The sequence below is a fragment of the Ovis aries genome, chromosome 2, assembly GCF_016772045.2.
Source record: "Ovis aries strain OAR_USU_Benz2616 breed Rambouillet chromosome 2, ARS-UI_Ramb_v3.0, whole genome shotgun sequence".
In the NCBI taxonomy this organism is placed as follows: Eukaryota; Metazoa; Chordata; class Mammalia; order Artiodactyla; family Bovidae; genus Ovis; species Ovis aries.
Genome location: NC_056055.1, coordinates 101440433 through 101452677, shown reverse-complemented (window position 1 = coordinate 101452677; position 12245 = coordinate 101440433).

Below are 12245 nucleotides of genomic sequence, written 5' to 3'. Positions count from 1 at the left end.
CTCCCCCCTAGCTACTGGCAATCACCATTCTATTCCCTGTTTCTATGAAATTGACTTTTATTTTCTTTTAGGTTCCGCATAGAAATGATACTATACATTATTTGTTTTTCTCTCTGGCTTATATCACTTAGCAGAATGTCCTTCAGTTTATCCATGTTGTAGCATGTGGTGGAATTTCCTCTTTTCTGTGGCTGAATAATATTCTATTGTATGTATGTATGTATGTATATGTGTATATATATACATATATATAATTTTTTGTTATATTCACTAGTTTTAATTTTTCAGATTCCACATATGAGTGATAATATTTAGTATTTGTCTTTCTCTGTCTCACTTACCTCACTAAACATAATATCCTCCAGGTCCATCCATGTTGTTCCAAATGGCAAAATTTCATTCTCTTCATGACTGAGTACCATTCCATTGTGTGTATATACCACATCATTTTATCCATTTATTTTTTTGATGGACACTTAGGTTTCCTTCATGTTTTGACTATTGTAAATATTGCTGCTATGAACACTGGGGTGTGTGTATCTTTTCAAATTAGTGTTTTTGTTTTCTTCTGATATATGCCCAGGAATAAAATTGCTGGATCATGTGGTAATTCTAGTTTTAGTTTTCTGAGGACCCTCCATACTGTTTTCCACAATAGCTACACCAATTTATATTCCTACCAACAGTGTGCAAGGGTTCCCTTTTCTCCACATCCTTACCGACGCTTGTTGTTTCTGGTCTTTTGATGGTAGCCATTCTGACAGGTTTGAGGTGATAACTCATTATGGTTTTGATTTGCATTTCTATGATGATTAGCAATGTTAAGCATATTTTCTTATGCCCATTGGCCATCTGTATGTCTTTTTTGAAAATGTCTATTCAGGCCTTCTACTCACTTTTTAATCAGGTTGTCTGTCTTTTGATATTAAGTTGTATGAGTTGTTTACATATATTGGATATTAACCCCTTATAAGTCATATCATTTGCAAATATTTTCTTCCATTCAGTAAGTCATTTTTGTGTTTTATTTTGTTTTGTCAATGGTTTCCTTTCCTGTGCCAAAGGTCCCACTTGTTTATTTTTGCTTTTGTTTCTTTTGTTTTAGTAGATAGATCAAAAAAAAAAAAAAGAAATTCCTGTGATTTATGTCAAAGACTATGCTGCCTATTTTTTATGTAGGGGTTTAATGGTTTCTGTCTCTTAATCCATTTTGAGTTTACTTTGTATATGGTGTGAGAAATTATTCTAATTTCAGTCTTTCACACGTAGCTGTCCAGTTTTCCAGGCACCACTGGTTGAAGAGATATTGTCTTCTCCATTGTCCATCCTTGCCTCCTTTGTCTTTGATTAATTGCTGATGAGTGGGTGGATTTATTTCTGGGCTGTCTATTCTGTTCTGTTGATCTATGTGTCTGTTTTTGTGCTGTATCACATTGTTTGGATTAATGTTGCTTTGTAGTATAATCAGGGAACATGGTTCTTCCAGCTCTGTTCTTTCTCAAGATGTCTCTCTCTCTCTCTCTTTTTTTTAAGATTTATTTATTTATTTTGTGTCTGTACTGGATCTTTGTTACTGCACTCAGGCTTTCTCTAGTTGTGGCAAGCAGGGGTTAGTCTCTAGTTGCAGCACTTGAGCTGCATTCTCATTGTGGTGGCTTCTCTTGTTACAGCTTGTAGGCTCTAGAGAGTAGGCTCAGTAGTTTTGGTGCATGGGCTTAGGTGCCCTGTGGCATGTGAGATCTTTGTGGACCAGAGGTCAGACTGGTGTTCCTTGTGTAGCAAGGTGGATTCTTAACCACTGGATCACCAGGGAAACCCTCAAGATTGTTTTGGCTATTCAGGGTCTATTGTGTATCCATAAAATTTTTTAAAGTATTTGTCCTAGTTCTTGTAAAAATGTCCTGGGTATTTTGATAGGGATTGCATAGAATCTGTAGAATGTTGGAGGTGGTATGGTCATTTTAACACAGTATATAGTTCCATTTCTTTGTGTCATCTTTAATCTCTTTCATCTGTCTTACAATTTTCTGAGAAAACCTTTGTATGTTTATTGTCAGATATATATTTTTTGATGTGGTGATAAATGGGATTGTTTCCATAATTTCTTTTCCTGATTTTTGTTTTTTTCAATTTTGTCTGTGCTGGGTTTTTGTTATAGTGTGTGGGCTCCAGAGTGTGCAGGCTCAGTAGTCGCATAGCATGTCATTTAGCCTCCACTTATTTGTGGGCTTTTTTTTTTTTTTTTCAGTTTTTTTCCTTGTAGTTGGTTTCTAGTCTTGTAGTATTGTGGTTGGAAAAGATGGTTGATTTGATTTCTGTGCTGTGTGCTTAGTCACTCAGTTGTGTGTCTGACTCTTTGCGACCCCATGGACTTTAGTCTGCCAGACTCCTCTGTCTGTGGGGATTCTCCAGACGAGAATACTGGAGTGGATTGCCATGCCCTCCTCCAAAGGGTCCATTTACTTAAAGTTCCCAGGGCTTGTTTTGTGTCCTAGCCTGTGATCTCACCTGAAGTATATTGCATATGTGCTTGAGAAGAATGTGTATTTTTCTGTTTTTGTATGGGTGTGTATGTGTGTATATATATATATATATATATATATATATAATATGTGTATATTTTATGTATATGTATTATGTATATATTGTGTATATATATTATAATTAATTACTTAGCTTTTAAAAACATTTACTCTTTAACTTATTTTTGGCTGCACTGGTTCTTTGTTGTTGTGTAGGAGCTTCCTCTAGTTGCGGAGCGTGGGGACTACTCTGCTGTAGTGTGTGAGCTTCTCATTGCTGTGACTTCTCTTGTTACAGAGAATGGGCTCTAGACATGCATGCAGGCTTCAATAGTTGCTGTACATGGGCTCAGTAGTTGCAGCTCATGGGCTCCAGAGCACAGGTTCAGTAGTTGTGGCACATGGGCTTAGTTGCCCCACAGCATCTGGGATTTTCCCAGACCAGGCACCAAACTGGTGTCCCCTCCATTGCAGGGTGGATTTTTAACCACCAGACCACCTAAGAAGCCCTGTATATCTATTTAATAGTTGAATAATATTTCTGTATTTCTTTCTGTGCATATGTGATATGTATTTATTATATTTTCTTTATCCATTCATCCATTGAAGTACATTTAGATTATTTCCATGTCTTGGCTGTTATGACTAATACTGCAATAAACATAGGAGTACAAATATCTCTTCAAGATATGGGATTTACTGATAGAAGTATTTTTAATAAGGACAGTGTCATCAAGAATGTGAGAAGATGGTGGGGATGTATACAGGCATGACTTTATGGAGGGAAACTGACAATATGTGAGAAAGTCCTTAACGGTTTCCTTGAGAATTGTAAAGATTTATCCTATGAAAATCATCAGATATTTGATCAAACATTTGTTATCTTTGACACAAGACATTCATCATATTATTTATAATAGTTAAAAGTTAAAAGCAAAACATCTGATATAAGATAACATGCAATTATTAAAGTGATATTTTTGAAGATATTTAATATCAATGATATTATTAAAATGAAAACTATATATAATTGGATAATTTTGAATTTGTAGAAAAATTAAAAATTATATATACACATGTATAGTATTTGAAGAAAGTTGAGAACAAATGTAGTGGAATATTTAAGGAGGTTATCTCTGGGTGGAAATAGTAGGTATAATTTTAATGTTTATTTTTTAATATGCTCACTATTCCCTCCAAAATTGTTTGCAAAGAGTATGTAATATTTCATGATTACTTAAATGTGTTATATTAAAAAATAGCTTTGTAAGAATAATAACTAATGTTACTTTGTAGAAAATATTTCTTCCAGGCCCATTGAACTTTGAATAATGGTGTGTATAATTTAGAAAGCCAAGATGAGATTTTTAAATTGCTTTGAATTATTTTTTGGTCACTCAACAATAGAACATCAAAGAGAACAAGTGTGTCTCTGAAGCTGTAATAAAGTCCGTGTATCTTTCTTGTTGTCTTGTTCAGCAGTGTAAGATAATTATATTTATGATTACAGGCCATCGTTTCATTAAAATATCAGCCAGCCTTATATTCTTGAATAAATCAAAATCTTTAACATGAGATGTTGGTTTAATTAAGTTATGCATCATACAGACATTGATCCCTCAGGGGCTGAGCATCTGTCTATACCAGGTTCTGGTGGCTTTTGTGAAGAGCAGGTTTGTTTGCAGCAATATGTGATTCATTTAAGGAAATGTGGTGCTTTTAGACATAGCCTCATGGACTATGTGAATGATATATTGATGCCGTTGATATATAACCTGTTGGAGCAGCCCTGAATGCTCCAGAATTTCATTGTTGAAATAGACAACAACATTAAGCTCATAAAGGCACGTTTAAAAAGAAGAAAAAAATGTACCTAAAAATGGCTCTAAATGGGTTAGAAACATCTTGAGATTCTCAATGAAAAAAGACATTGCTTAAATTTTGGCTATGATACTGAAGGATAGAGAGATGTATAATTGTATGAATAAACATATATTCTTAAAGGTTAGCATTTTTTTTTCATTTACATTAAGTTCTCTGTTTTACATGAAGATATAATTGATTGCATTTTATGATGAAAAAATGGTAATCACTCATCTAGAGCCAGACATCCTGGAATGTGAAGTCAAGTGGGCCTTAGAAAGCATCGCTATGAACAAAGCTAGTGGAGGTGATGGAATTCCAGTTGAGCTATTTCAAATCCTGAAAGGTGATGCTGTGAAAGTGCTGCACTCAATATGCCAGCAAATTTAGAAAACTCAGCAGTGGCCACAGGACTGGAAAAGGTCAGTTTTCATTCCAATCCCATAGAAAGGCAATGCCAAAGAATGCTCAAACTACTGCACAATTGCACTCATCTCACATGCTAGTGAAGTAATTCTCAAAATTCTGCAAGCCAGGCTTCAGAAATACGTGAACCATGAAATTCCAGATGTTCAAGCTGGTTTTAGAAAAGGCAGAGGAACCAGAGATGAAATTGCCAACATCTGCTGGATCATCGAAAAAGCAAGAGTTCTGGAAAAAGATCTATTTCTGCTTTATTGACTATGCCAAAGCCTTCAACTGTGTGGATCACAATAAACTGTGGAAAATTCTGAGAGAGATGGGAATACCAGACCACCTGACCTGCCTCTTGAGAAATCTGTATTCAGGTCATGAAGCAACAGTTAGAACTGGACATGGAACAACAGACTGGTTCCAAGTAGGAAAAGGAGTACGTCAAGATTGTATATTGTCACTCTGCTTATTTAACTTATATGCAGAGTACATCATGAGAAACGCTGGACTGGAAGAAACACAAGCTGGAATCAAGATTGCCGGGAGAAAGATCAATAACCTCAGATATGCAGATGACACCACCTTTATGGCAGAAAGTGAAGAGGAACTAAAAAGCCTCTTGATGAAAGTGAAAGTGGAGAGTGAAAAAGTTGGCTTAAAGCTCAACATTCAGAAAATGAAGATCATGGCATCTGGTCCCATCACTTCATGGGAAATAGATGGGGAACCAGTGGAAACAGTGTCAGACTTTATTTTTTTGGGCTCCAGAATCACTACAGATGGTGACTGCAGCCATGAAATTAAAAGAAGCTTACTCCTTGGAAGAAAAGTTATGACCAACCTAGATAGCATATTCAAAAGCAGAGATATTACTTTGCCGACTAAGGTCCATCTAGTCAAGGCTATGGTTTTTCCAGTAGTCATGTATGGATGTGAGACTTGGACTGTGAAGAAGGCAGAGCGCCGAAGAATTGGTGCTTTTGAACTGTGGTGTTGGAGAAGACTCTTGAGAGTCCCTTGGACTGCAAGGAGATGCAACCAGTCCATTCCGAAGGAGATCAGCCCTGGGATTTCTTTGGATGGAATGATGCTAAAGCTGAAACTCCAGTACTTTGGCCACCTTGTGAGAAGAGTTGACTCATTGGAAAAGACTCTGATGCTGGGAGGGATTGGGGGCAGGAGGAGAAGGGGAAGACAGAGGATGAGATGGCTGGATGGCATCACTGACTGGATGGACGTGAGTCTGAGTGAACTCTGGGAGTTGGTGATGGACAGGGAGGCCTGGCGTGCTGCGATACGTGGGGTTGCAGAGTCGGACATGACTGAGTGACTGAACTGAACTGAAATCATTAGAATATTATTTCTTCATTTTAAAAATAGTTTAATTTGTTTATTTTATTTTTGGTTCTGTTGGGTCTCATTGTTGCATGGGCTTTTCTCTAGTTTCGATGCATGGGCTTCTCATTGCAGAGCACCAGCTCTAGGGCACATGGGATTCAGTAGTTGTGACTCCAAGGCTTTAGAAGACAAGCTCATTAATTATGGCCAATGGGGTTAGTTGCTCCGCAGCATGTGGGATTTTCTCAGATAGGTGATTGAACCCATGTCCCCTGCATTGGCAGTGGATTCTTTACCACTGAGCCGAAGGGAAGCCCTATTTCTTCATCTTGCAGGGGAGTAAATGGAGCCTCAGAAATGGTGATTAACTTGGAAGTCATGCATCTCCTAAGGCAAGGTCCTAATTCAGCAAGGTCTGCAAGCTATGGGCTTATCATAGAAACTCTACAACACTTTGAGGGAACTTGACTTTTTCAAGGACACAGAATTGGCTCTTCAACCTACCCAAAGACATCGTCTTTGCTGAACATGAGCTCAAGACAGAGGTCACCCAAGGTAAGTCCCTGGGTGGGTCAAGCAGTGATATTAACCTCAATTCTGCCACCCGTGGCTGTGAGAAATGTTCTAGGGGAAATTTGAGTCAGACTTTCTGGTTTGGTTGAGTCAATAGCGTCAACTATTAATAGGGACAAAGGGTAGCTCTCTTCATTTCCGTGCTTGGAGCCTGGCTTCCCAGTGAGGGCCTTTCTACCCATGAAGGCAGAACTTGCCAGATCATTAAAGCTTCAGCTGGGAAGGAAATTATCCAGTATCTTTGAATTAACTATGTCCCTTGGGTCAGTGGTGCTGAACTATTTGGACTTAGATTTCATGTTTTAGAGACCCAGAGTTTTCCTGGCAACACTTGAGAACATATTAAGAGTGCCAATTCTCTGTTCACCTGTTCACTTGTAGGTATGACAGACATGCTGTAATCCTGTGGCCTGAGAGGGGTAACTGTGTACACAGTATTTCTCCTAATAATTACCCCTTTGCTTACTTCCTGCTATTTTTCTGCTAACCTTGCTTGTTGTGGATTATCTGCTGGCTTTCTGCCCTACTGCCTTCCCCTGCCAGGTGCTGTGTGTGCATGGGGATCTACTCCTGCTGCAGTGGGAGACCAAGATGCTTCTCTGCCAAGGCTATATGAAGAGGTCCAGGGACATGCACATCGAGAAGCAAGCCAGCCAAGGGTCCTTCATGCAGCACAGATAAACACCCTGGTTAGAACCTGGGGTTTGCATTTATCTCACTTAAGCATTAAAAATCCAATGAGAAGAGGTGTTGGAACACCTTCCTCTCCATTCTCACCAGTAGGGCATGACCCATGCTAGTTAAAATTATCACTTTGGGTGACATCAGGAGGGTTTCCCCTTAATTTGTGAAACCGAGGTTTCCAGAAATAGGGTGTGCTTTTGTTGTCATTGTTGTTTGTTTTTGCTTTTTGTGATCAGTTGCTTAGAAATAGCTGAAAGAATCAAACCTGCATTGTTTCTTCTTATTAAAAAGCTTAACTTGGCCATGACCAATGTGAATATGAATGCAGTGGTCCAAATGAAAATTAACTCCTATTTTACCTTGAAAGAGCTCCAACATATAGGTTCTACCATATTATGTGATTTCCATTGCTTTGAGACATCAAACATTAATGATTCATTTGTGGGTTGTTGCTTGGTTGATAGGAAACTATCTTGGAGGCATTTTTTAAAAATAATACATTCAGGGGAAAAATTTGGCTGTTTTACACTGTCTACTAATAAGAAAAGGATGATAGATTAAACAAGAGTTTCTTTCCCAGGATAACCATTAAATATTTATGTAGGACACAGCAAATAAGCATAATAAGAATGAGTTTCGGCAAGTTAACAGCACAATTTATCTTTAAAGCGCTTTATAAGAACAAGCTAATTAATCCTCCCACCGTCTGTATGACAGAGTGAAAATATTGTTACCCTTCCTTTCTTTGGTTGCTCATCAACCTAGTTTTGTCTGAGTAACTTTTACTTTGCATGTGTTTTGGATCCTACTTGGTGTCTTCCTCAGTGATAGACCTACTGTTGTTCCCTGGGAGACCCATCTGATGATGTGACACTCGCAGAGAAGAGATTAAGGCAAACTGAGCTGACCGGTCACTGCTCCAGAACTCACTTACAACTTTCTGAAGCTGTAAATAAATTGGAGCTTCTCAGAGGACCATGGGTCCAGATGAATAAACAGATTCCTACCATGCATTTCTCACTGATAGGAAAAGATAAAAGTTAGATTTTACCCACACGTGTCTGTCATGAAAGTGAAAGTCACTCAGTTGTGTTCCAAGTCTTTGTGACCCCATGGACTGTATAGTCCCTGGAATTCTCCGGGCCAGAATACTGGAGGGGAAATACCTTTCCCTTCTCCAGGAGATCTTCCCAACCTAGGGATCCAGATTGCACTAAACCAGTGATCATCATTCTGCTGACTGTGCAGCAGTTTTACAGAAACTGATTTTGTGGTCAGTTTCTCAACTTACCAATTTTATCAACTTTTTCTCCCCACTACTGTTGAGATAGCTTAATATGTTGAGATATGTCAATAATGTTGACATATAACATTGTATTAGTTTAAGGTATACAATAGGGTGGTTTGATATATGTATATATTTAAAATGAATAAGGGTTAGTTGGCAACCCACTCCAGTTTTCTTGCCTGGAGAATTCCATGGACAGAGGAGCCTGGTGGGCTACAGTCCATGGGGTCGCAAAAGTGTCAGCCATGACTTAGCGACTAAACAACAAGGCTTAGTTAACAATGGTGGTTGCAGCCATGAAATTAAAAAATGCTTTCTCCCTGGAAGAAAAGCTATGACAAACCGAGACAGTGTATTAAGAAGCAGAGATATCACTTTGCTGACAAAAGTCTGTATAGTCAAAGCTATGGTTTTTCCAGTAGTCATGTACGGGTGTATGGATCTGAGAGTTGGACCATAAAGAAAGCTGAGCGCTGAAGAATTGATGTTTTTGAATTGTGGTTCTGGAGAAGACTCTTCAGAGTCATTTGGACAGCAAGGAGATCAAACCAGTCAATCCTAAAGGATATTAACCCTGAATATTCATTGGAAGGATTGATGCTGAAGCTCCAATACTTCGGCCACCTAATGTGAAGAGCTGATTCATTGGAAAAGAGCCTGATGCTGGGGAAGATTGAGAGCAGGAGGAGAAGGGGATGACAGAGGATGAGATGGCTGGATGACATCATTGACTCAATGGACATGAGTTTGAGCAAACTCAGGGAGATAGTGAAGGACAGGGAAGCCTCGGTTCCTGCAGTCCATGGGGTTACAGGGGCTTCCCAGGTGGTGCTAGTGGTAAGGCACCCACTGGCTAATGTAGGAGATGTAGGAGACGTGGGTTTGATCTCTGGGTTGGGACGATCCCCTGGAGGAGGGCATGGCAACCCACTCCAGTATTCTTGCCTAGAGAATCCCATGGACAGAGGAGCCTGGCGGGCTACAATTCATAGTGTCTCAAAGGGTCTGACACAACTGAAGTGACTTAGCATGCATGCACGCATAGGGTCACAAAGAGTTGGAGATGATTTAGCAACTGTACAACAACAACCTCACATAATTACATTTCCTTCCTGTGATGAGAACTTTTAAGATTTATTCTCTTAATAACTTTCAAAAGTGTAACTGTTGTTACAATAATTAGCATGCTGTACATTATGTCTCCAGGATGCTTGGAGGTTTGTACCTTTTGACTACCCTCATCCATATCTTCCCCAACCCCTGGTCTTGGCAGCCATGGTAACCATTCATCTCTTCTCTGTTTCTATGATTCATTTTTTTTTAAGACTTAACATGTAGGTGAGATCATATGCTATTTATCTGCCTGACTTATTTCACTTAGTATAATGACCTTAAAGTGCATCCATATTATTGCAAGTAGCAGAATTTCATTCTTTGTAATGGCTGCATAGTATTTCTCTCTCTGTATCACATTTTCTTTATCCATTCATCTGTCAGTGGACATTTTGGTTGTTCCCATGTCTTGACTGTTGTAAATAAGTGCAGATATCTCTTTGCGATCTAGTTTTCATTTCTTTTGGATCTATGTCCAGAAGTGGAATTGTTGGATTATATGGTGGTCCTATTTTTATTTTTCTCATTTTTTGGGTAGTTTTTCATTTTGATATAATTTAAAATATACATGGAAAAGTTGCAAGAGTATTGTAAACAACTTCTCTAGATTCTCTACTTCGATTGTGCCAATTGTTGTGCTTTTGCCCCATTTGCTTTTTCATATTCTCTTCTCTTATCCAAAATGGATAAGATACAATCTGATTTTCTCATAATTCTGAGTATGCAGGTATTCAGTATTTGAAAGGTTTAACCTTAAAATGATGTTATTAATTTGTTTTAAAGACAAGACTTCAACTAGCAGTCATATTTAATAGAGTTAAATAACTCAAGAATAAAAGACGTGCATTTTGAACTTGAGGTAAATCTCTTACATTGAGGGCTAGCACAGTAGGTATTCAAGTGTCCAGTGAATAAATGATCATGTTATTTAAATGCATGAATATTCCAAAATTGTTTCTATTTCCTCTGCTTAATACTCTTTCTTTCTGCAACAAGGAAATGAATAAGAGTAACCTTTATCCTGTAATTTAGAATGTGAGTCTTTAACCTTTCAAATTTGCTTAATAATGAAGTCATAGACAACAAGTTATCTTTACATTAGTGAATTAAAACTTTGTGTTTTTATCAGCTTCTATTTAAGCTTAATACTGCAAAAAGTCATCATATTCACCACTGAAGTAAATCTTACGTTAATTACTGCCAGTTTGGATTTGGAATCAGGGAATATGCTTATCTTTAGGAAGAAGACTATCAGGGACTTCCCTATGGTCCAGTGGTTAAATCTCCATGCTCCCAATGCAGGGTGGGGGGGTGGGCCAGGTTTGATCATTGGTCAGAGAAACAAGATCCCATATGCTGCATAGTACAGCCAAAAAAAGAAAAAAAAAAAGAATATTATGACATAAAATGTCTAAAATCTTAAATCTGAAAGCATATGAATTAAAAGGAGCCCTTTGTCATTACTTCATCATATTTGGCAAGGAAAAATGGGATGCTTTACTTGTGTTTATGTCTTTTTTTGAGAGGAATTTGTAATCAGTCACATTGCAGAAATACTTTCTGGGTCAAGGCACCTGCCTGGTATTGCACTTTCCTTCCAATTAGAGCACAATTAATTTTTATTTAAAAAATTGTTGTTGACATAATTTATCTATATTGTCCTAAGAAATTATAGTATCTTTAGATGAATATTCTAATCATGTCTATGTGGTCAGATTCTAGAAGACACTATGCTACTTACGGTGGAGATACCTACAGTGATTAATTTTGTGTGTTAACTTGACTGGGCCACAGGGTGCCCATACATTTGGCCAAATGCTATTCTGAGTGTGTTTATGAGTATGTTTCTGGTGAGGTGAATGTCTGAATTGGTAGACTGACTGAAGCAGACCGGCTTCCGTGATGTTGGTGGGCCTCATCCAATTGAAGATCCAAATAGAACATAAAAGCTAAGTAAGAGGGAAATTTACCTCCTGTTGAGCTGGGGCTGTGGTGTTCTCCTGCCCTTGAATCGGAACTTGTACTATCAGCTCTTCTGGTTCTCAAGCCTCTGGACTTGGACTGGAACTGCACCATTGGTTCTTTTGGGTTTCCAGCTTTCTGACTGCAGATCTTCGGGGCTTGTCAGTCTCCATAATTGTGTGAACCAATTCCTTAAAAATCTCTCTCACTTTCTGTCTGGTATCTAAAGCTCGGATTAGCAAAATATTCTATAGGGTAACTGCCCATCTCATAGTCACTCCTCGTCTTTGGTGTTTGCTTTCCAACCTGCATTGATGGATTCTATAGCCATTTTATCATATTTAACTCTACCTTCTGGTCACAGTTGAATAGTTTAGAGATGAACATCTGGCTCCAAGTGGGCCTTTCACATTATTTGTCTCAAGAATTTGAAATTGGGCCTGAGAAAGAGGGAGAAAGCATAGTTTCCTACTTGGCCAGCATATAAC